The sequence below is a fragment of the Bactrocera neohumeralis genome, chromosome 2 (assembly GCF_024586455.1).
Source record: "Bactrocera neohumeralis isolate Rockhampton chromosome 2, APGP_CSIRO_Bneo_wtdbg2-racon-allhic-juicebox.fasta_v2, whole genome shotgun sequence".
NCBI lineage: Eukaryota > Metazoa > Arthropoda > Insecta > Diptera > Tephritidae > Bactrocera > Bactrocera neohumeralis.
In genome coordinates this window covers 71,272,514-71,286,248 of record NC_065919.1, presented here as the reverse complement: position 1 = coordinate 71,286,248, position 13,735 = coordinate 71,272,514, and the positions used below count along the sequence as shown (strand labels likewise).

Sequence of the window (13,735 nt, the reverse complement as noted above, 5' to 3'; positions counted from 1 at the left end):
TGGATTGAATTGAACCGTTAGTTGTTCCGCTGATTTCCTGCTGTTGCAAACCGCAGACGATTCTAATATAACATGTATACTTATTTATGTAATGACTAACGATGTGGTCGGTATAAGCTTGAGTACAGTGCCTTGGTAGAGAGGTATATTATGCATAAGAAAACATAAATACGTTAGCTTCAGATATATTTGCGGTTAGAACTTTCCAAAAGTATATTTTTGTTCAAATAATGGAGCGAAAAACATATACATAATAATTTTTTTTATTCCGGGTGGATTTTATTAAAATTTTCAAAAATTTCAACTAATGAGTAGGATATGCATTAACACTTGGAAATCTGCTATAAATTCATGTGTTGTTTGAAAGTTTGTTCGGCCTTTCGGTTTACGTAATATTTTGAACTGTTAATACATGACTTTTTGTAAAGAAGTTATATTTTTGTAATGAAGTAATAGTGTCTCGCAAACCTTTATCATTTCTTAGGAGGGACCAGAAGTAACTTTGTAGTTATTTTTGAACCAACTGATTACTTGAAGCAAAATGGGGATATTTCTGATTACTTTAAATTTCAATGTAAAGAAGTAGTATTTGTAAGAATTCGTAATTATAATGGAATATGCTCTATAGAAGTCGAATAGTATGACTTATAAAAAATTTTCTTCATCAAACATTGTTATAATTTTCATTGCTAACACACCTTACGCACTTTTCAAGCTGACGCCTTATTATCTGCTTGTCCTTCGCTTCTTCTGTGTGAGTTTCGTAACTCACAGCGGTTGGCAAGGTTCTTCGCTTTTGCTACCTCCAATAAAAATCAATAATTGAGCGCCGAGTGATGAACTAATGTGTCAGTCTGATATCCAGGCATTCAGACAGGCAGAGGCGATTGGTGCAGAAGGACTTTTCAGTGAATGTGCTGGTTGCTCGACATTGTTTCGCTATTGAATGGAAAACGGGTTGGATGACTTGTAAAACGTATATTCATATCCCTGATTATCTATATCTATCATATCAGTCTTATATTATACTATCATTAAGCATGTATGTTATTGCAATTGTGAAAACCGATGATGCAAGGCAAATCCTTAACCTATACGAGCGAATAAGTCAAAATGTATGTTATTTCATTGCGTTTAGATAATATACTCTCATTCATATCTACCTCATCATCCGTCTAGATATGCTTTTCACAACAAAAGTAGTCTGTGGCCACAGAGTTTCATAATGAAAGAGGTAAATATAAAGAGAAGCAAACACAATGACATTAACTAGTAAAAACATACCCACATATATGGTATATACAAGTATATATGTATACATCTATTTGCATATATATATGTATGTATACATACTTGTTTCATTTCTGCCAGCAGGAATTCGCCAACATCGCTAATTTAGCTGTCAGCGTTGACGATAAACTAGCTGGCTAATCTAACTTGCGAACAATAAGTTTGAGTGAAAATCGCCACGGTGGTGACCTAATTCGGCAGTAGCACAGTTGGCTGCTAAAACTGTGCTATGAATAGTCATTCACAGCGGGCGCCTTTCGTTTTGCATATTTTTAAGCGGCTTTATTCACTTTCGCCCTGAGCTTTCTGTCTTAATTAGCCACTAATAAGGACAGCGAAAGTAGCTTAGGTCGGTTGTTTTGAAAACACCAAAACTGTAATTGGTCTAAATTTAGGTTACAAATGCATCTCTTTTGCAGCTTAATGATGGAAATATTGCCTTCATTATGTGATTACAATTGGAAAGACTTACGATTTTTTTTAGCTATGTAAAAATATTAAAGCTACTATATATGAGAGTAAATACTCTTCTGAGATAAATAGTTAGCAATATAATTAAAGATAGGGGGGTGTTACTGATTTAATAGGGAACTCAGTGAGGTTAGGCCGAGCTAGGTAAAGATTACTATTCTGTTTTATGCCAAATTCAATGTGTTCCTGCAAATAACTAATTAACTCTCTTAATAACTGGTAAAATTTTGTTGAACTATTTTTCTGTGTAGATGTCATTCTATGTTTCACCTGTTTTTCTTTTAAATCATTGAAAATTCTGTTAAATTCAGCTAATTAACAAGTAAGGAAGGGCTAAGTTCGGGTGTCACCGAACATTTTATACTCTCGCATGATAAAGTGATAATCGAGATTTCATTATACGTCATTTACATATTTTTCAAATACCGTATTTTTGTAAAGTTTTATTCCGCTGTCATCATTGGTTCCTAATGTACTATATATTATACAGAGAAGGCAACAGATGGAATTCAAAATAGCGTTATATTGGAAGAAGGCGTGGTTGTGAACCGATTTCACCCATATTTCGTACATGTCATCAGGGTATTAAGAAAATATTATATACCGAATTTCATTGAATCGGTCTAGTAGTTCCTGAGATATGGTTTTTGGTCCATAAGTGGGCGAGGCCACGCCCATTTTCAATTTTTCAAAAAAGCCTGGATGCAGCTTCCTTCTGCAATTTCTTCCGTAAAATTTAGTGTTTCTGACGTTTTTTGTTAGTAACGCACTTTTAGTGATTTCAACATAACCTTTGTATGGGAGGTGGGCGTGGTTATTATCTGATTTCTTCCATTTTTGAACTGTATATGGAAATGCCTGAAGAAAACGACTCTGCAGAGTTTGGTTGACATAGCTATAGTAGTTTCCGAGACACGTGCAAAAAACTTAGTAGGGGGCGGGGCCACGCCCACTTTTCCAAAAAAATTACGTCCAAATATGGCCGTCCCTAATGCGACTCATTGTGCCAAATTTCACTTTAATATCTTTATTTATGGCTTAGTTATGACACTTTATAGGTTTTCGGTTTCCGCCATTTTGTGGGTGTGGCAGTGAACCGATTTTGCCCATCTTCGAACTTAACCTTCCTATGGAGCCAAGGAATACGTGTACCAAGGTTCATCATGATATCTCAATTTTTACTCAAGTTACAGCTTGCACGGACGGACGGACGGACGGACGGACAGATGGACGGACAGACGGACGGACCGACGGACGGACGGACAGACAGACATCCGGATTTCGACTCCACTCGTCACCCTGATCACTTTTTATAACCCCATTCGACTCTTTTAGTTTTAGAGACTTACAAACAACCGTTATGTGAACAAAACTATAATACTCTCCTTAGCAACATTGTTGCGAGAGTATAAAAACGCAATGAATACCATCAATCAGCCGCCGTATTCACCAGGTTGGCTCCGTCTGATTTTTTCTTGTTCCCCAAGCTGAATTTGCTCTGTGGACCCCATTTTTAGTCAAACGAAGATATAAAACAAACTTCGCTGGGGGTATTAGATCCGGTGGGGATTAATTTGAAGGCGAAAAAAAGTATTGTTGAATAGTTAACTATTTTCAGTTTTATTTGCAATGTCCTGGTACTTCTTTGGTCACAAGTGATGTCAGTCAAAATAGTTGAGCGGAACTGGGAGGGAATTGCAAACATTAATTAAAAATCTTGAAGAGCTTAGATGCTGGAGGAAACACGTGATCCAATGCCAGTTGCAACTTTTAACAAAATATGTGTGACTTCGTATATGTTTAACGTTTGGATAAACAAATTGGATTATTTTAAAAATAAACTTTTATTAACAAAAAATAAACAATGCCTTAAGGTGAACTTAGCAACATAAATTATTATTATATTTACACATTAAAAAATTTAAATTAAACTCATAAATGTTTACTTCTCCATTAATAAGCATGATTAATATTTAAATACTTTTTTTTCGTTTTGTATATTTTTTTTTAACAAAATTGTTAAAAAATAGCAGCACGCTCTATTTGCACTTCTTTTGTTGTTGGTATTGGTTAGAGTTATAGCTTTGCGTGCCAGCAGCGCATAAACGCCACTCGAATGCCACTGGAGCAAGCAAATAGCATGAAAACAAAGTGTGTCAAATACAAAGTAGCACGAGCGCACGCATACTCATACACTTACATAGTAAATATAACCATATATATATGTGTATTCATATATATACACATATCTACTCTACCATAGTATTTGTGAACTACTCGAGCTGAAGTTCACGCTATGTTATCTTTAACAAATAACTGTTTTTCAGTTTTTCACTCGCATGAGTGGACACTTATGACCGATGGCGCCGAAATTTTTAAAACAACAAATATTTACAAAGCATGTCTGAGGATTTGTTTGCTTTCGATATGCTCGCGTGTAAATATTTAAATAGTATCATAGAATATTTAAATAAATATCATGGAAAGCATTTAATAGCTAACAGTGCCGGAGGAAAATGCTGGCTACATGTAGTTGACAGATAAAGACAGATTGACTGTGTATAAATGTAAGGAAATTTATATCTTGTTTTTTCAAATTCGAGAATAATCGAAAAAAAAAATTATTTTTCTATTTTTGTTTTTATGTTTTGTTATTTTGGTTTTTTTGTTTTATTAATTACCTTCATTTTAAATAATAATCAAGGACAATTTATCCTTTTCCATGTGATTAATTGTGTTTCAAAAAATATGAAACAAGTTCGTATATTAAATTATACATTTTTGGGCGTATGCAGAGGCCAATATACAAAATTGTATTTGTATTTAGTGTAGTTGCTTTTAACGGTCCTACGCCTTTTTCGAGCAGCAATGGAATGCATAACGGAGAATATATTTCACTCCCTGCAATATTTATCCACCATTTTAGTTGAAGTCATTTCTTTTAAAAAAAAAAGATTCTTTTCTTATCGATCGGATTCAAACGGCGTTAAGTCTCCGAAAAATAACCTTTGTCCAGATAAAATTCTTGTTGTCTTCTACTGAACATCTACAAAGTGAATCCTGTATGCTCCTGTAGAAATCATCTCTGCAGTCACCTGCTTGAAGCGAAACCGCCTCCTAAGAGCAGCAAGATATCCTTAATCAACTACGTCGGCGACATAAGACAATACGCCGACCAGACTTCAGACGCAACTAACTTCAGACATGCACTGACCGCTATTCACAGCGAAGCCATAAACACCTTCATCGACTTTGTCTCAGTGAATGGCATACTTGGAGTCAAACCACCACTCATTGCAGGCGAAGAGCTGAGTTGCCGCGAGAATTAAGACTTGCGTAGCTTCGTTCTGGATACTGTAGCAGCTTAAAATCCTACTTATCCAGAATTGACTCTGACATGCCAAATATATGTCCAGGATGCAAGACGTCCCCGCATGACTCTACCCCCTCTTGGCATACCCAGCTAACCCTACATATCTGACACCCCCTTCCTATAGTCACACCTCTTCGAAATCTGACTATTTCTTAAAAACGATATCGAGTTGCTTTACATTATTACTGGTGATGAGACGTAGGTTTTGCGAATATAACGTTAAGTGTCCAACAATCTAGCAAACGGCACTACCAAATTTTTAAGCTGAAACACAAAAACAAATTGCCGAAAGCACTGAAGGCTTATAGTAAGTGTTAAAAAAATTGGATAAGGTTGACTGAATCGGCTCAGGCATCGGCTTTCTATTAAAATGTGCGAAAATGTATTTTGATTTATCAGTGCTAGTCAAATTTGATCAGATGGTATGTTAATAAATTTAGCTTCGGTAATTTTTGAAATGATAAAACGACCAATATCACACTCTTATATTAATTCCACTGTATCTCAAAATACCGTTATAGCAAGAGAAGTGTGTCTCAAATCAAAATAAGACAACTTGACCAAAATAGTTACTTTGTCATTCAATGTTTTCCCACGTTTTATTTACAAACGAAATCACAACACAGTTTGGCCGTAAAGAAGCGGTAAATTAAATTAAATAACCCGAACTGAAAGCCGCAACCGAATACGCAAAGAAACATCAAACGACCACGAAAGTAACCACAATAATTTCAGCTCAAATCATAAAAATGCACATATAAATATATAGCCAAAAAAAAACAAAGCAAAGTTAAGCAAACATCACCGGCTAAAAGCAGCAAATTTGATTAGCGACACGGCGCAACACAAACTGACTGACATTTGCTACTAAATAGCGGCGCGGCGCGGCGCTCAAATTTCACAAACGCTTTTGCTTTCTTTTGTTGTTGGCTTTGCGTTTGCCAGCTAATGGCAGGGAAGAGGAAATGGCTTGGCGTGGCAGGATATCATTTGCAACAATGTCGGCCTTATCTCGCGTCGTCATCGCCCTTCCAAATTGCGAAAGTCGACCCGGCGACTGCTTGGCTACCCCTTGTCCGGTTGTCTATCTGCCTGTCCGTTGACTTGTCTGCTGTCTGATTATACTAAAAGGGCTAGCTCACAAAAATGGCCAATACGCTCTTTGGCTTTCTATTGCTGCCTTTTGCTGCTGCTGTTGTTGTACTTCTTATAACGGCTGTTTGTTCTATAAGTGCCGCTGTCTGAGTGCTAATACAATCTGCTCGGCTGATAACAGTGGACTGCGCACTATGGGTCATTTCTTATTAAGAGAGGTTCTAGCATTAATATTTTGAAACAAGTATTTTTCTATTAGTATCCCTTTCGACAATAGCACTCATCAACGGCCTCGTTATTTCAAAAGAATTGTAAGACCATTTTAGAAACATTTATCAGGGAGCCATAAAATATCAAAGTTAAATTAAATATTATCTAAGTAACGGGTGATCCAAGTATAGGTACTTTTTTCAATAGTATTCTTTTGACAGATCAAACGCGAGTCATGTAAAGCTGTCATTTTATTTTTTTCCAGTATTATTTGGCATTTCATCATGTAAAGTCTTACGTCCTAACAACGTTTACAAATCGTTTAACTTTATTACGGAAATTCACGTTCTATAAAGAAAGTGTTCACGTGATTCGCTCAACTTTTGGTCAACATAATCGGCCTACTGAGCGTCCTATTAAAACATCATCACCCATTTTCAGACTCAGCATTCATTATTGGATAATATTTCACCGAATATACAACGTCCAGTATGCAGTGACGAAAATACACACGAAATATAAACGAAGACCAAGAAGAGGCGTTTCGGCGCCATTCAGAGCAACTTGTACTGTCTTATGGACCTTCCCAAGCTGGTTCAATGGGTATAAAACCAAGAAAATAGCCATGTTTGGTTCAAAGTGCAACCTGAAGAGATTTAAGAGCTGCCAGAAAAGATAACTTAGTGTGGTTTGAACGTAACCGTCAAAGGTGACCGTTATCGCTCCACGATAACTAACTATTTGATGCCTGAAATTGAAGGTCGTGACCTCGGCGACATTTGGTTTCAAAAAGACGGCGCCACTTCCCACACAATGCATCAATCAATGGATTTATTGAGATAATACTTCGAGGATCAGATAATTTTACGTTTTCGGCTGGTCGATTGGTCGCCGAGATCGTGCGATATCAAACCGTTGAACTTTTTCCTGTGGAGATATGCAAAGTCCAAAGTCTATGCGGACAATCCAGCTTCGATTCAGGCTAGACAAAAACATCACATGTGTCATTCGCCAGTTACCAGTCGAAGTTCTCGAATTAGGCGTCGAAAATTGGACTTAACGGATAGACTACTTGTATTTGAGACATAGTTACGGCCAACATTTGAAATCGATAATTTTCAAGAAATAAAGGCCAAAGAATATTATTTCTTTAAAAAGTAAGGAACTTCGAAATCTATAATTTTATATATATATGCTATATATTTGAGAAGTTTTGAAGATATGAGCGAATTTGAAAAAGATTTTAAAATTAGAGTAATTGACTCCCAAAATATCAAAGACGCTTTTCTAACCGCTGTTTTCAGAGTCGGTGAGGAATTCCCCCGCATCGTCTATACTGAACAACTCAAAATTTTCAAACGACCTTCATAGGTACAATATTTATCAAGTAATCGTCGAAAGAATAAAGTTTTCGGTAATAATTTTTCGCTAAAAACAATTGTTTTGGGAGATCTACATTTTGACAAAAATCAAACTTTTGACTAGCCCTTCCATAACTACCTGAATTAATTTATTGATATATATTTTTTTCTGGATTTCAGATATCTTTAAGGAAAAAAAGTGTTTTTAGAGATAGAGAACTTTTTGGCCACTAAATTGGCAACCTTAAACACTGTAGCTTTCATATTTGCTCTGCCTCGTTTATGCAACCTCAGGTCATTGGCAGATTGCTTACAATGGTCGCTGATCGACTGCAGCATAAGAAATATTATAAAAAGAACACAAAAAGCTTTAAACGTGGCTTTACACTGCAAAGAATGAGGCGAGTATGGCTACACAAAATCTCAATCATGTATTTGCAACAAAATAGACTTGACTTCTTATATAATATAGCTAAAAATAAGTAAAAACGCGATAGTCGCGCTGCATTAAGTCACATGAATGAAAAACCTGCATTTCTGCCGGTTACAAAAGCGCGCCATTACTTTGAAAAGCTTGAAAAAAGAATGCATAAAAGTTCATGTACTTAAAACTCTACGACTTGTACTCACTTTTTGCAAGTCAAATTCAGCCACAATCCTGCCATGGTTTCCGCCATTCACTGCTGCACTATTCTTGATTAGTTTTTCTATTTTTATTTTCGTAATTTTATAGCACACGGATTGTTGTTGCTTTAGTATTTACTTTAGTAAAGCGTTATAATCCCGAGAGTTCAGTTTACTGATATTGCTTGCAGATATTGTCGCTTTCAGCTAACGCGCTTGTAGTGATTGTAGTAGTGTTATTAATAAACCAATTTCGTGTAAGTGAGACGATAGCGGCTTAGCGTTAGACTTAAGCTTTCATAGCCTTTTATGTGACGAGCTGAACACATAAGCTGCTTGCTTGTCACGCTAGCGTCAAACACACACACAGATACACATGTATTTGCACACACACACACACACTGCAAATGTTCCTTTTCGACTATCTGTACATATATACGTAATTCACTCACTGTTTTTGCTTTAGTTGTGCTTCACACGCATCGGTCGCAGTCGTGTGGAAGTGGAGCATACGACGATAAATTGTGCTCGACACAGATTGAATCGATTATTACACTGAAATACACCAAAACTCGATTAAACGCGTAATAACTTTAAGCGAATTGATGGCAAATGCAATTTCCACAGTTAAGTCGTTTGCTTTGGATTGCACGCCTTTGCTTGGCGTAGTGTCGTTATAGGGAGTTTGTGCTCGAACTCGCTCGTAGATTTTAATTTAAAGATTATATATATATCTGTTATATTTTTTTGTTTTATTTTCGATTTATTTTGAGTTAATTAAAGGAGTTAATAAATTTATTTTTAGTACACTTAGTATAATTTCAAGAACACTGACTTTCGAGTTATGGTTTTTGTTGTATATTGGCGTTAAGTTTTATTTAATAATTATAAAATAGAAAATCAGACTAATTTTTGATATGTTTCGTTAAATGTAATTAATTTATTATTTAAGTGAACATTTTATTTATATGGTTTTGTATTTTTGTTATGTAAATTCAGAAAGAATTTTTAAAATTTTAGTAGTTTAAATTCTTCAACTCACTAGCACAACATTTTTTAAAGTTTCATAAGTAAACTTTACTTTTTTAAAAGGTGCGAGCATTTTCGTTCGTCTAGTTTATATATAACATTTTTAATCCTTTTTTATTCATTTATTTTTTTCCATTTATTTCTCTTTTGGTGAATATTGTTTAATAAGCACTGTAAGCTATTTTCAGATTTTCTTTGCAGCAACTAGCTGGCGCACTTTTTATGTATGTTTCAAATCCTTTTTTCATTTACTTTTTACTTTTATGCATATTTTTTAATTTTTTATAGCTTCATTTTAATTAAGTCATCATGTTGGGCTGATTTTATGTCCGAGCTGAAAAAAGTGTTAAATAAATAAATTAATTAATCTTATATAATTGCATATTTCTATTTCAAAAATCGTTAAATTATATTCGTTCGCTTGAAAATAATTTATGATTTCAGTGGCAGAGAAGTTATCGAAAACTTGACATAAAAGTGACATAAAACGAATCCAGCATCTGTTATGAATCGCCTTAACGCATTTTAGTTAATGTTTTGGGTATGAGACGGGCCCTTGCTAGATTCGTACTAAAAGGTCTGAATCTTTAGCAAAAACGGCCACGACTATAGATCGCATCATTGGTAACGAAACGTGAAATCCGGTCAAAAATTTTGAGAATGGTGCTCCAAAAATAACCGAAACCCAGAAAACCAATAAACACTGAAGGCCATTCCAGCCAAGCCTTATAACAAGTGTATGAAAAATACAGTTAATAATTGCTGGCATGCTCGTATTGGCTTTTCTTGAGGCCTTCAATACTAATCTTTGTATTGGAGTACGAGAAAATTAATTTACTTTTACGTCAGTTAGGGTCACATGTGATCAGATAGGGGTTCCAAACAATGCAGTAAAAAGTATATGACTTAATATTTGAATTAAATTTTTATTTTATATCGGAGTGATTAATAAAACAATTTAATCACAAACACTTCACTAAAAATAAAAAAAAAGTTAGTCCGCAGCCTATAATTAAGTATTAAAAAATTTGTTGTATTAGATTTAACTCATTTTCGCGTTTGATTACTTCGTGTTCCACTCTTTTAAACCAGAGCTCGCAGAATGTTATGAAGCAGTATAAGTAAAAAATAAAGTTTTAAATTTTTGACCTAAAACTCGGTATTAAAAATTAAAATCATAATACCAAAGTCAGAATTAAATAAATAAAATTAAAATTCTATTTTAAAATTTTTGAATAATAAATTGATTAGATTTGTCAGTTTTGCTGGCAGAAAAGACTTCACCTCTCCGTTTAATTTCATTATTTTAATTTTAAACTAATTTTTTTAAATACGACAAGAACTTAAACTTAAACTTTATTATTTTCACTTCATAACTAGCTTTTATACTGTCCTACTGTACAGTTGTACTGTATTACAATTCCTCTTATGGAATATATTTCGCGCACATATTTTAACTTAATTACCCATAAACGTTTAACACAGTACCAATACATTCAGTGGTTACTATGAGTGAAGAAACCACCTGACAGTTTCTCACAATTTTAAAATTTATTTCTTTAATGACGATTAAAAGGTACATTTGAATGTTATAAAGGTGTACTACTGTGGGCAAAAAATAAGTAAGACTTTCTAATTTAAGTTTCGCGCGAAAGTCCAATCGTCGAAATAACTTTTTCTAGATTGGTATGATTGTCAGTGGCACCTATGCCAAACGTCACATTAAAATAACAATTAGTGTTAAGTATACGCTTGTATTACTGAACTATATAAAGTGCTTTCGGAGATTTTTACGATGAGCGAAATTGTTCAACACAGAAGTTCCATTAAATGCTTTGTGCAGAAACAAAGAAAATAAAAGACCTTCGATGATAATTGTTCGACGTGAATCAATATTTTTGATTGGTAAACATTATTCAAGGCGTTGATGACAACATCGTCCAAGACGGCCATGAACATCAACTGATGATCAAATCTTAACGAGGATTGACTGTCGAAAAATCAGCTATAACCTTTTTGAAAGATTATTTGGGCCTTAGAAAAATGAAACCACGATTGGTTCTAAATTCACTCAATATTTTCGAAAAAATATTAATATTAGTCGCCATGAGTATTGGATCTATGCTTACGAACTGGAAACAGACGACTAATTAGCCGAATATCGTGGCAAATGAGAACCGAAGTAGAAAAAACCACGTCAAAGCAAATCAAAAACCGTAGTTATGTTGACAAACGTTATATATATATATACTTGTATATATATATAGTTATTGGAGAAAACGTTGGCAGAAGGGGGATTAATTTGAAGGGGCTTATATAGATTATGAAGAATTAATTAAGCATTTCAAAATTGTGAACTGAGTCTTAATATAATTCGCCCATAGTATTATATATTTATTGTTGCCTGAAAATTGTCTTACTACGTTCCGGAACATACCTTTCGCCGAGCACAATAAAAATACTTAGTCTGATATTTTGCTGGCTTCTGCAACTTCATTCAAAAAATTCTTATTTTAAAATAATATATTTTCCGATTAACAAAAATCGATGTTTCAAACCTGAGTATATATGTTAACACTTTTTTCTTCTTTTTAATACATTTAGTTCAACACTTTTCATGTATACAAGTAGATTATGTAATATTGCGTGTTTACTCTGAGTAACTTTCCACTTTACCTATAAGTATTTTGCTTTTACTGTTACACGTTGAGCTTGTGGCTACAACATTTAAATTTTCTTTCTTTTCCAAGTTTTCGCCTCACCGCTATTTCTATAATTAACATAATTCTGGCCTACCTAACGGTACTACCGCCAGTCGCAATAGCGCAAATTCTTTGCGTTAATTTTACTTTGATGAACTTTTGCCAATTACGCTAATGTGTTTCGAAATATCCGTGGGTGTGAGTTCGAATTATAGGCGACTACATAGCTAAATATAAAATAGCTGGAAGTGTGTGTGTAGATGTACCTCAATTATGGTGCCTAAGTTGGCCTATCGCATTTTTTCCGTTGGTTACGGTTTACGCTTAATTTGGTAATTATTATTGAGCAACAAAATGAGTACAACAACAAAATTAGACCCCAAAAAATTACCTATATTTACACATTACCACTTGCTTGTTGTTTTTGTGCTTTGGTAATTTACTGGGTGCTTAATATTTATTGCTTTTGTTGGTGCAAAGAGGCTTCTTTTGCTGGTCACAAACTTTCAGTGGAAACAACATTGATTACAAAAAAATTAATGATTTATTCAGTGCATGTTTCTTTCTTTTGTAATTTTGTAGAAATATGTGAGCTTTTCGTGTGCATCATATCAATAAGAAATTGATATATTCGTAGTAATTTTATAATAATACCCTAATTAAGATTAACATCCGAAAAACTAGATAAATTAATGTTGGGTCAATAAATTCAATATGGTAGTGATGAAAAGACGAATTTATGTCCAAAGAATTCTGTATCGCAGATTGCAAAAATACCTTTTTTAAAGCGGTCAGAGCAGACAGCTTATTAACCTAAAAATTTAGCAAAAATCTTCAATTTCAATAGGGGATGGCATCAGTGGTAATATATTTTAAGCACTAAGTCATCATCTCAGAAAGAAAGTCTTTTCTACCGTGAGATAAGTGTTATTAGAAAACATTTGTAGATTTATTTTTTTATTATTAATTTCTTATTCATTTAAGGGCAAGAATTATAATTGGTTTATTTTGAACAAGATTTTTTCAAACTGAGGTTATCAAAAGTATTTACACACATTTTTAGTACGTCAATACTAAAATGAACTAAATTAGTTATAAACTAAACGTGCTACAAAACTTAAAAATTATAAACAAAATGCCGAAAACAAAGGTTTTGTCGCTTGAAACTCGTTCGGAGATTATTACTAACTTAGAAATGGCATTTTAGCATAGGAGTTAGTAAATTGCTACAAAATTTCAAGGAAAACGGTTTACAATTTAATTAAAAAAAGGAAAAAAATTATTGTCAGGACAATTTAAAGAGGACAGGGCAGAAACCGGTGATTGTTCAAAGAGAGCGTCGAAAATTAATATGGACAGTCATAAAAAATCCCACAATAAGCCCTGTTAGGATTGTACCAGCATCGAAATAACTTATTGGAAAAAAGTCAGTAATACTACACATCGCCGGCGATTAAAAGAAATCAATACATTTCTGAAATTAATAAAGCAAGACGCCTATTATTTGCGTGCATCCAAAAGCCTACACAGTTTTAGTACAACGAACTACCGCTAAATAGCTTCAAAAGTGGCACGGTGAT

The 13,735-nt window shown here is 34.1% G+C and overlaps 1 protein-coding gene across 2 annotated transcripts in view; it reads right to left on the bottom strand.

Annotated features, from left to right (window-relative positions):
- Nucleotides 1-13,735, bottom strand: part of LOC126767522 (uncharacterized) — a 617,976-nt gene that overhangs the window by 287,676 nt on the left and 316,565 nt on the right. Inside the window, exon 2 of one of the 2 annotated variants that reach the window (XM_050485002.1) lies at nt 8,431-8,979. The gene's annotated coding sequence lies outside the window, so the exon portion shown is untranslated. Of the gene's footprint in view, nt 1-8,430; nt 9,341-13,735 lie in introns of those variants that run through there. The other variant, XM_050485009.1, reaches the window with a different exon arrangement.